This window comes from Typopeltis vanoorti, chromosome 23 (assembly GCF_054136105.1).
Source record: "Typopeltis vanoorti isolate ZY-2024b chromosome 23, IOZ_Tvanoo_1.0, whole genome shotgun sequence".
In the NCBI taxonomy this organism is placed as follows: Eukaryota; Metazoa; Arthropoda; class Arachnida; order Uropygi; family Thelyphonidae; genus Typopeltis; species Typopeltis vanoorti.
The window spans coordinates 5,475,847-5,488,001 of NC_143571.1; positions in this window are offsets into that span (position 1 = coordinate 5,475,847).

Genomic DNA, 12,155 nt, shown 5'->3' on the forward strand with positions numbered 1-12,155 from the left:
AACAAAAACCCCGCATCTAAGATACACACACACACATACTATTTGGAAAATACACATGAAAACAAGAGTTCGCGTATCTATGAAATATACAATTTTAAAGATAATTAATGTTTAATTTAATTAATGATTAATTAAAGTTTATTATATTAATGGAATGACAAGTTAATTATAAATTTCATGGTATATGGTAGAAGATGAAAGTTGGAATTATGTGGTCCATTCTTGAGAATGGACCACATAATTCCAATTTTAATATTGAATTATATTTTACGTTGGAATTTATATAATTTAACTGTCTAGGGAAAGTGTTGTGGAATGGGGAGTTGAACTAAGGGGATGGAGGTCTCACTCGAGTAGATGGAATTTATCTGAAGATATTTACTGAGATGTATGAGCATTGGGTGGTGCAAAAATCCGAGAGTGAATTACCAAATAACGAAACAGGGACATCGAAAAGAAGGAGAAAGAAAGGGGAGAGATGAAGGATAGTAGAGTACTCAACATGTTTTCCGGGTTAAAAAATAAGATATAACCAAGCTATGACGTTATTGGGAAGGCAAGTGAAATAGATTGTTATAGTAACGGGCCGAATTATTCGAGTAGCGAATGCTTTTCTCTGAGGCGTGGTGAGAACAACTTCTCAGTAAATGGAGAGGAGAGCAAAAGATTACGAATGTGCTACCAAAATACGACAGCAGTGAGTTAAAAAGAAGAGCGATTAATATTCCATATGGTATGATGCATAGGGGTTGCGTAAGAAATACTGCAAAGGAAGATCAATATTCATATTATGAATACCTGGGATGAGTTAGTAGGGGGAAGGGAGGAAAGAAGTGTATTTAGAGTGGTGCTTACATTTAAATTATTTGGAGTTTGATGCTTAGAGCACGAATGCCGAATAATAATAAAGGAGACAGCGAACGAGATGAGACTGAGAAGTGGAAATTGTTAGAGAGTCAATAGATGAGATTCTCTGCAGATAATATACAAGTCAGTGAACAGCATAAATGTTGGAAACGAATTTTGCCAGAAAAAAAAAACACTTGTGCACGAAGTGCATTCCTAAGAAGATTGAGAATAGCTTAATCAGTATTAGTAACTAGTGCAGTAGTAAAGCATTACCCCCCCCCTCCCCCGACAACAACTATTACTTCATGTTAGTGCAAATAACTGATGTTGTGGGGAGGATAAGGTTTGAGTATTACACATTTGTACCCATCTTATTACTGATAGCTATAAAACAAGTCGTACTGGGAATCCGAAGTACAGGATTAATCTCACGTGTACGGACACAAATACCAGAAAACTGAGGGGAAAAAAGCTAGGGAAAACGGTGACATTAATTTAATTTCCAGAGAATATTCATAAGTGAGATTGAGATTATAGAAAATGATAGCATCAGTATTTTTCTGGTTAGATAAGAAAGAGAAAAGGAGTGGGGCTTGTTTAATGATAGAAGTTTTATTCGCTGAGAATTATTGGTGTCTTGTATAGTCCGAAAGTTGAGGAGAGAGAAGAAACTTTAACATTGGATTTGAAGATCTGTAGATTGCAGGAAATTCAATGTCAAGATGTTTATTATTCTTTCTTCTCATCTTTCGGCCTGTCCATGATATCAGTAATGGAAGATTATTCTAAAGACAGAAGTAGAAGGAATGAACGAAGAGGAAGACGGTTTGTTCTGTGCATTTTGGAGTTCAATTCTGAAAGAGTGTTAATGAGCTGCTGCCGTTTTTTTTTTATTTTTAGAGAGAGAGAGAGAAAATGAAAATGAGAAAGAGAACGTGGTGAATCATCGATGCCAATTCTGATGAATAGTGATCTTGGAAATATTTATAGAAAATGCAAGAAGCAGAAATTGGACGTCTGTGTGCAAGAAAGTGGAGTGAACTGGTGGGAGACGGTCATTAATTATACTCGCTGCTTCCTTTTGTACCGAGCCAAGTATGTTTAGAGGACTTAAGGATGTCACTCCAAATGTGAGAAAAATATTCAGGGGTTAGACGGACTTCCGATTTGTATTTGCAGCTGCTAAAGGATGAGTAACGCCTTGAGCCTTAATTATCTCTAAAGCTTAATTTTTTTTATGCCGAGGAGGCGTGCCATGAAAGATTAGAAATTAAAGTTATTAATTAACTTTAATTACTAACTGTATAGCGAGCAAGAAAATTAAGATGACAACATTGGTGCTCAGTTTCCAACAACCCAGTTTGTATAACAGAACACGATCCATATTACACAAATTATCCCATTCCAAACAAGAAAACGAAAATACGCATACAAGGAGATATACAAATATTTACCGATTAAAGACACTGATATATTTCGAGAAAAAACGATGAGACTCGAATAGATATAATCTCATATGAGATTAGTACACGAAGGTAATTCGAAAATTTCTGCACTGAGTTCTTGTAGTTAATCAAACATTTAATTATCAAATTATACTTACAGGTCTTTAATATGATTTTCACTTTGCTGTATCACTGATGGCCAACATTTGACAAATGTTTATATTTTGTCAACGGACTTTGTAGTCTGTGGAAATGCAGTTTGCTTCCACAGCGCTAGGCCTCCAGAAGAAAGATTGCTTTAAGTTCGAGTCTAGTCGCCGACTATAGGAACGCTATCTCAGTTTTTGCAGCCATTTCCTGAATTAGTAGATGTTTGGCACAGGCAAATACTTTTTTCCTCCAGAAAATTCGGAATTTTAACCCTGCAACTCGAAAAAATCGACAGTAGAATTCCTACTATTTCAGACAATCCTTACAGAGCGTTAGAGTCCGAGATGGGAAATTGTCTGTTATTACTCTCCACCCGAATGCTTATGAAAATCATTAATAGCCTTGGGCGAGCTGTCAGTGATGGCTAAGTGTGGAATTGGATTTCCGCAGTCTTCACAAAGCTAGTTAGGGCGATACGGCCTCTTACGTATTGCGGGATAAAGGCGTTAGCAGTTTAGTCACTTTAGACCATGGGTTGGCAAACTTTTTAGACCATTGACCCCTTCATGGATTCCTTGATCCCTCATCGACTTCCATCATGTTAAATAAAGGAATAAATGTTATCAGTAATAAATTTCTCAATTTAAAAATAATAATTCCTTCGCCCTTTTACTTCATTACTGCTTCTCGATAAGAAATATTTAAAGAAATTTAAAGAAAATACTTAATTTATAAAGAACACTAAAAATTGAAACCCCCTTTTGATCCCTAGACATTTATCGACCTTTGGATAGCCACATCGACCCCTAGGGTTCGATATCGACCACTTTGCAGACCCCTGCTTTAGACTAAAGGTGAGTTAGCAGGTCTCATACACAGGTAGAGGGTTTTTTTTTTTTTCCAGGAAACTCGAGTTTTTCGTCCCTCAGAACAGAGAAACCGGCCTCGTGAATACACGTGGATCTACAATCATAAATACATACTTAATCTCTCATTAGGAGGTCTCAGCCAGTCCTAAGGGACGGTGGAGGGAAGGGGAAACCCCACACGAATAAATAAATAAAGTGAAAAACGAAACGATGACATTAGTATGATCTGAATAACCAAACGGAGAGTGCTAACCTATCAGAAGGAAACAGGTAAAGAAAATGTCCAGCGTGCTGAGTGAACTGTAATAAATTATTGTTATTATTATTATGTGACACCTCCAGGGAGTCCAAAGACTCATCGAGGGAAAGTGTGCCAACAGCATCGAACGATTTACCCCTTCCAACTACTAACCGCGCTGAAACTTGCTTAACTTTTTGCGTGAGCCATTAGCAGCAGAGGCTCTACCAATCGACCAACCTTTGCTGGCTTCTTCGGTATTCCGATGGATGGGCAGTGTTAGATCATTACTAATAGCAACCAACCAGCTGTTGAAAATCGCGCCACGTGCATGGATTTGTGAACGTCTTTAGGTGAGATGAATTTCATCGCACGGTGTGTGAGACCACCGCCTCGCTTATTGGAGGCCTGAAGTGGTTTAAAAAGTTCCATGTTTGGTCTCTAGAGCAGGGTTCCCAGAATTTGTAATAAATAAATAAATAAATAGTAAATTATATATATATATTTTTTAAATCTTAGTCATTCTATGGTATTAATACAGTATAGATTTGCAACATTTTGTGAGCAGGAGCCACAAAAAATGATAAATGAAGAATTAAAAAAAAACTCTTGGTGCCTCTTACTACTTGATAATGGAGCGAGAGAAAGGAAGCAATCTTGGTATCTCTCTATCAGTATAATTCGATTGCTTCCCCCCCCCCCCCTTCCAAAAAAGTAAACTCAGTCAAGAACCGCGCGCACTCTTTATGGCCAACACAAACCCAATTGAAAACATCATTCAAAACAGATATAATCTATTTATACTTCTGACATTGAACACTTCGGAAGACGGCAAACACATCTCGAATTGCCCATTTTACACAGCGACAATAGGAAGTATAAAGAAGCATTGATAGCTCACCCCGCGAGGCATTGCTTAATAACGCTTGAGACTGATATAGGCTTAAAATTCTGATTGAAATTGCCATTAACAACTTCATTGTTTATGGCAATTTCGAACAGAATTTTATGTCAGAGTTATACTTACAATATAAAATATTCACACCTACGCCGCAGACGGTTAAAAAAATAATAATAATAAAATCAGGTGAATTGGTATTATGTCCTTCATTTTCAACTAACACTGAATACTCTAGAAGTGTTGAAAATTACTGCTAACAATTAGAATAGTTAACATAATTCGCACAAAAAAAATCTTTGTGAGTTAGAAACACAGATAAACGGCACTGACACGCACAAGGTCGCCTTGTTCTAATTCGGAGGTCTTCGTTGTGTGTATTACAAAAATATACTTTTCGTAATCACATAATAGTAACCTTCGTTATTCAGTTATCACGATATTGCACACCGAATCAATTTCAAACATAATTTTGTTACTAAAATCCCCACGCCTGACTTCGTTTTATTTTGTTAAATCAGAATTTATAGTTTTAATAAAATATGCATTAATTTAATTAAAGTAAATAGAAATAAACAAAAGAGAGGCTACGAATGTCATCACAAGTAATTTGGTTGGGATTTCATTTCACCTGAAGAGGGGTTTCAGCATGATAGTTCACTTATCAATCAACATAATCATTATCCCTGTTAGTAAAAATGACTTTTTGTTTTTAGAATAAAATGAAGGGTTTTAATTAAAAATTAATCTGTTTTCTTAGAAAATTCAATGTAATATATATCGCTGGTATTTGTATACATTTAATGTTATATTATTAATGATAGAATATATATTTTGCGCATTGTACATTAATAATAATAATAATAATAATAATAGTGAATTGAATGAATAGGTAATTGATAAATTGATAGTACCTTTGAAGAGGGACGAACTTGTTTAATTTGAGTGCTAACTCTGGCACATTGCCAAAGGAAAGGAGACAGTAACGGGGATAAAATACGAAGGGTAGGTTATTTTTCGAGAAGACAGAGATGATAGCAAAGGGGAAGGAGTATTATTGATGATAGCAAAAGAATTAAGTTCAGTAAAATAAAGGTTCGGGAAAAGGAGACAGGAGCTGTAAGGCTATTTGTTGTGGAGTAGAAGCTACAAAATATATGGGGTAGGTGTTGTTGCAAACCTGGGTTACGGAGGAAAAGGTTGGGAAACTTTAATTTGGAGAATATGGACGGGAAGGAAGGAAGGAATACTGTGGGATAGGAAAGAAAGAGAATTTATAGAGTTGCTAAGAGATAATTATCTTCGACAATACGTAAAAAAAAGGCAATCAGGTATCAAGAATTTCGGATCTGATGATGACATAATAAAATTGCTCTGATATAGCATCATACAAAATGATAATTGTGAAAATATAAGAAGTTAGGAAAACATAGAGGGCAGTTTGAAGGAGGCAATACGATGGCGTGAACAACGTAAGGGAAAACGTGAATAGCGCATAGAAAAGTTGTATATTATCGATATTATGGATAGTTTTTGTTGATGCTGCAAACGTAGCAAGAAAGAGAAGAAATAACGCTGATCAAGTGTCACTTAATAATGGGATAGCTTAGAATAATGAATACTAGCTTAATTTGTAATAGTATAAGGTTTTACATTATTAAGTTATGGAAGGCAGTGTGTTGTATTGGCTGGGTTTCAAGAGAATGAGAAGGATAGCAATCTAAGTTATGTATGGAACAGGGACTTGGAGTTCAGGGGACGTAATGCGAACGGGAGAAAGACAACGTAAAGGATAACTGCCGTGCTTGGAAGGACACTGACGAGAAATAATAAGCTTATTGTTTCTATTTTTAATATCTAACCACATCAGAAAAAGTGTACTCTGTCGTTTGGTTTTCAAAGAGATATGAGAGAGAGAGAGAGAGAGGTAGTGTACAGAGGTGGATAACTGAGATGATATCAGGACTATGAAATGCTCAATACGAGGATTAATTAAAACAGCGTGCATTTCAGTTTGACGAATAGGAAGAAAACTGAAGGGCAGGGGGCGGGGTATACGATAGAGATAATAAGTGTGTGAAGGCAGTTTACAGGATACGTTACAGGCGAATTTTTTTTCTTTTTTCGATATATAGTAGGAGGGGAAAGAACGAGGAATTAGACTTGGAAGTTGACTAACAGCATAATTAGCAAGGGATTTAGGGTGGGTTCTTTTCTCACAACGACTGGTGAGAGGGGCGGGATAATTTTCCCAGAGAGATGTGATGAGTGTACTGATGGAATTACCTAAAAAAGAGAAATAGGACAGCCACCGTTTGAGATCGAAATTAACACACACACACACACACACACACACACACACACACACACACACACACACACACACACACACACACACACACACACACACACACACACACACACACACATTATTTATTATATATTAAAGATACCAAGCTATTTTAAACCTGTTTTAATCCATTTCCCAAGTAAGCAAACAGACAAGTAAGTCAAGTTTGCGCCTGCAAGTGGTGCTAAGACTTGCACTACTTGCGGGTCACCCAGATTTGCACTACTTGCAGGCGCAAACGTGGATTAAAACCAGGTTTAAAATAGCTTGGTATCTTTAATGTATAATAAATAATATATATATATATATGTCCCATTCTCAGGCGCTCACATTGGTGAGTATGGGCATGGCAAACTCGAGATACCCAAGCTAGACCTGATCTTATTTCGTACAATATATACTTGGTATATCGTATCTGGAGACTGGTCTTCTACTCGCTCTTACTTCCTCCCCCCCCATGCTATTAGAGCAATTCGAGGACGAGGGGATGACTCTTTCTTCTCAAACTGTAGGTTCCACTATCTACTAAAAAAAGGCAAGCCATGTTGTCTTAAGGTGGCAGCCCCATCGTCACTTGACATAGGGAAACACATAATACTTTCAAGTCTCAACGAAATTCAAACCGGACTGAAAACATGGGAAACGACTGCAAACTAAAAAAGATTAAGAAACTTTGGAAAAAGAAAAACGTGGTGAAATATGCTACATGGAACATTAGAAGCACAGCACGTAAAGAAGAAGAATTAGATAAAATTTTAAAGGATGAAAATATAGAAATTGCAGTTCTTACAGAAACAAAAAAGAAACTTAAAGGAACAAAAGAAACAACTAAGTACAATATCATATAGAGTGGAGTGGACAAAGAAATACATGCAAAAGCTGGTGTAATGATTTGGATCCATAAATCAATTAAAGCAAAAATAATTCATTACACATACTGGAATGAAAGAATATTAGAAGTGCGATTAAAATTAAATAAAGAAAATTATTTAACAGTTGTTGGAGTGTATGCCCCTGAAGGAGGAAAAGAAGAAGAAAATGATTACTTTTACAAAGAGTTACAAGGAATATATGAAAAATTAAATAAAACAGACCACATAATTATAGCAGGAGATCTTAATGCCAGAATAGGAATAAAACAAATTAACAATAATATACAAACATTGGAGAACCAACAGTAAACAAAATTGGAAAGCGACTAATTGATTATACAATATATATAATAATTTTAAAATAATGAATACATTTTACAAACATAAAAATATACATAAATATACGTGGTGTGCAAGAGGACAAAAATCAATAATAGACTACTTTATAGCAAATGAAAAAGCAGCAAACCTCTTCCTAGACATTAAAGTTAGAAGAGGGCTAGAAATTGACACGGATCACTATTTAGTACAGGCAAAACTAAGATTTCCGCCAAACTGGCTACAGAAAATACAAAAAATACCTCTCGTCAGCAGGAGACAGACCCAGACGTGGAGATGCTAAGGCAGAAGCAATAGGAGAGGTCATATTTACCTATAGGAGTTGCCAACCGGTCACTATCCAGACCGGTTTCAACCTTTATTGAGGTAAATTCAACCTTTATTGAGGACTTACCTCAGTCGTGAAGATATTTTCAGGCGCAAACTTTGTTTGCTTACACTTGGATAAAGGATTAAACTAAATTTATTATTGTCTGACCAAGTGAAAAATAAACTTCCAACATCTTTCTCTAAATCCAGAGTAATTCAATAATAAGGTGGTACACCTGTTGGCAACTCCTATAGGTAAATATGACCTCTCCTATTGCTTCTGCCTTAGTATCTACACGTTTGGGTCTGCCTCCCACTGACGAGACCTCAATAAAGGTCGAAACCGGTCTAGGTAGTGGCCCTTCCCTTAGTGCACAGCAGTATACATGTCCGCAAGGAGATGTGCTTTGAATTATGGGATTTTATATTATATACTTCGTTTTAATCCTTTTCCCAAGTAAGAAAAACAAAGTTTTTCGCGTGAAATATATTCACGTCTGAGCCACTTGCCTTAGTATGTATCCCATAATGCAACGCACCCCCCTCCCCTTCCCTTTCAGGCGTGTATAATGAGTTTCCCGGGTCTGGCTTCCCCTGAAGAGACCTCAATAAAGGTCGAAACCGGTCTGGGTAGTGACCCTTCCCATTATGCATTGCATTATACACGCCTCAAAGGGGGTATGCTTTGCATTATGGGATAGATACTAAGACAAGTGATATGAATTCATTAGCTCATTTGCCTCTACTTCTATGTACAAGTAGCTCAGACGTGAATATATTTCACGCGCAAAACTTTGTTTTGCTAAATTGGGAAAAGGATTGAAACCAAGTATAAAATTTCTTGGTATCTTTAACGTATAATACACCCACAAAGTAAAAAGATTTCTTGTTCCCATAATAATAGGTGCTTTAGGCGCCATCCCTAAAACATTAAAAAAAATCTAGAAGCACTCGAGTTAGATGGATTAAAAAACTTTAAAAAATTTGATGAATAATATATATATATATGTATATCTTGTTGATAATATATCTTGATAGTGTATTTCAAATAGTAAGAGTTACCGTAGCCAAGTCAGTAATGACGAAGTCTTTGGTCGGAAAGACGTGGGTTCGATCCCTGTCAGTGTCTTGAGGAACATTTATCTGGTCTCTTTCGACTAAAGGTGAATTAACCGGTCTCATACGGAGGTAGGGTTTTTATTTTTTTTTCACCCGGTGACTCGGGTTTTTCGTCCCCCAGAATAGGCAAACCATCCCGTGAACACACGCAACTACAAAGGGCACACCCGGAGGCATAGGGCTAACCACCCTTATTCTCGAAGCGGTCAAGGTTTCAAATCGTAATAGGCCATGCCTAATACGATGATTCCTTAAGGGGCCACTAGGACCTAATACGAAATGATCTTGAGTGGTCGCTCTTGATATCTCCAAGACTTTAGATAAGATCTGTTAAGTAAGTTCTTCTCTTTTGATTTCTCCCGTGATGGTTTCTGCAACTGAATTAATAGCTTTCTGACTGAACGCACGCTGAGCGTGATGGGTGAGAGCTTCTAACTCCGCAACTAATGATCAGGACTCTGCACTCTTCCCGGTCTCTTCCTACCACATACCAATGACTTACTCCAGTTGACTACAAACCCAATACACAGGTTTGCTGATGACGATAGACTACACTCCTCTTCCTCATTCGATAAATCATGTGCTTCACAAAACACAACAACCTTGAATAACCATGTCTACTACTACCCTAAATTCTGATCCAAATCATTCTTCGCCGGGGTTCGGACAACTTTTTCTGTTTTAATGCTAGCAAACCACAGTTCCTCATCTCCCACACACACACACACACACACACAAAAAAAAAGAACCATATTCTTGCACTCTTAATCTCGACAATACCAAAATCTTTTACATGACGAAACTTACTAATCAAAAGCACTAATAAAAGTCGATATACAGGCTTTTGGGTCGAGTCCGTTTCGTTGAAGGAGGGCAAGCCAAGGCAACTCCGATTCGGACGGTTGTATTCTCGCAAGATGCCTGGTCGTTTTTGAGATATTTTAAGTTCTATTTTAATTTATTTAGCTATAAAATAATAAAAATTTTAATATCATCTTCTTTTAAAACTGAAGGATTTTGCGCTCTTTATTCAATTGAAATGGAAGAGTTGTCAGTGCGATAAATTCGAAACTAGGCTGTAAAATGATGGTGGTGGTTTGTAACACGAATGTTCACAACTTTCAAGAAGAGTGGCGTAACTATAAGGTCGGATGAATATTGTTTATAGAAGCGTCGGTAATAAATAAGTGCAGCAGGAATAGAACGTTTGCGTGATGCAGAGTAGAATGAATCAGGGGAACTGTTAATCCGTCTGACTGCTGGTCAGCTGATCTAGTCTTTTTTTAAGAATTTTTCCTCCATTGCTGGACGGATTTGGGACCTAGAGAGCATAAACATTTCCTTACGAGAGAGCTAACTTTTGGAGTGGAAGAAGAAACTCAGCTTTTTGGAATCTGAGAGAGCTTTGGGAAAATAACATTTTTCCTTTAAAAATTATATTTCATCCATTTTGAAATTCAAATAAAATTTGTGGGAAAGATTACTGGTTTGAATGGATGTGCGATTTTTATGTTTATAAGAAAGGATCATAGGTTAAGTGTGTTTAAGAGTTTGAGTTTAAGAGAAAGTATAACAGCTGAATGTCTCTGATGATATGATCAAGAAACACTGCAAGAAATGGATGTTGGAATGAATGAAACTCATTTTACTAGTGCTGGCATGCAAATTAACAGCGCAAAAGCAAAATAAAAATAAAATATTGATTTAAATACTAAACATTTCTTTCAAGGAATTATAGTCTAAAAATGATCAAGTGTTTTACTTATCCCATTAGAAGAATCGGTATCTTCTAGTAAAATCTTGACCGTTAGCCAGCACTGATTTCGTGCTGTGTATTATTGTTTCCATAACACGATTTCTGTTTCTATAACTAACCTACGTGGCTTTAAACTTGACATAAAAAAAATCACTTTCCTGAGGCTATTCTAAATAATATTTGATAACGTAAAGAACGCACAAAGCCCAGAAGGTGAACTCATCTTTGAAGTCCCCACTAAGTGGCGGATAACCATCGGTCATTCTCAGTGACTTCCTAGAAGCCACGATTGGTAAACGCGGCGACATTTTGCTGCATTAATTAGGGTGAATTAGAAATGCATATTTCTGTCATATCTGAATGAAAATGTTTTTATTTGCGGAATTTCATTTTTCTCTAAATCTTTTTTATTTATTTTCGAATTCTGATTAAACTGAAAAAAAAAATAAATAAATTCACTTCTTAGTTACTTATAAGTCTGTTCGTTCTGACAACAGACATTCATTTTCCGGCCCGTCTTCCTCTCTTCCTTCTCAATGGAAAAATTATTTTCATGGGAAAAGTTTAGATTTCTGATTGTGCTAAGGGCTGCTCTGTTTCCATCTAGATTCCACTATTCCTTATTCCACACCTGTTGCTTAAATCGAAAGTCTCTTCCTTCAAACTACTTTTCACACATCTTAGAATGTGACCTCAGAAATTCCTAATTACTCGCAGCAGAGGAAATTGATTAATGCGCTGTTTCTCTGGATTTGTTCTTTCCGCTCAGACAGATGTTCACTTTCTATTGGATGATTTTTCTACGGACGTCGTTTGTTACTGTTTCAGAATTAACATTAATAATCCCATTCCCCCGACTCTCTCTATCTTAAATCCGTTAACATATGTGAAGCGATTAACCACAACACAGTCACAATCCAGAAATAAAATATACCCTTCTTTCAATTTGTTCATTTTCCCT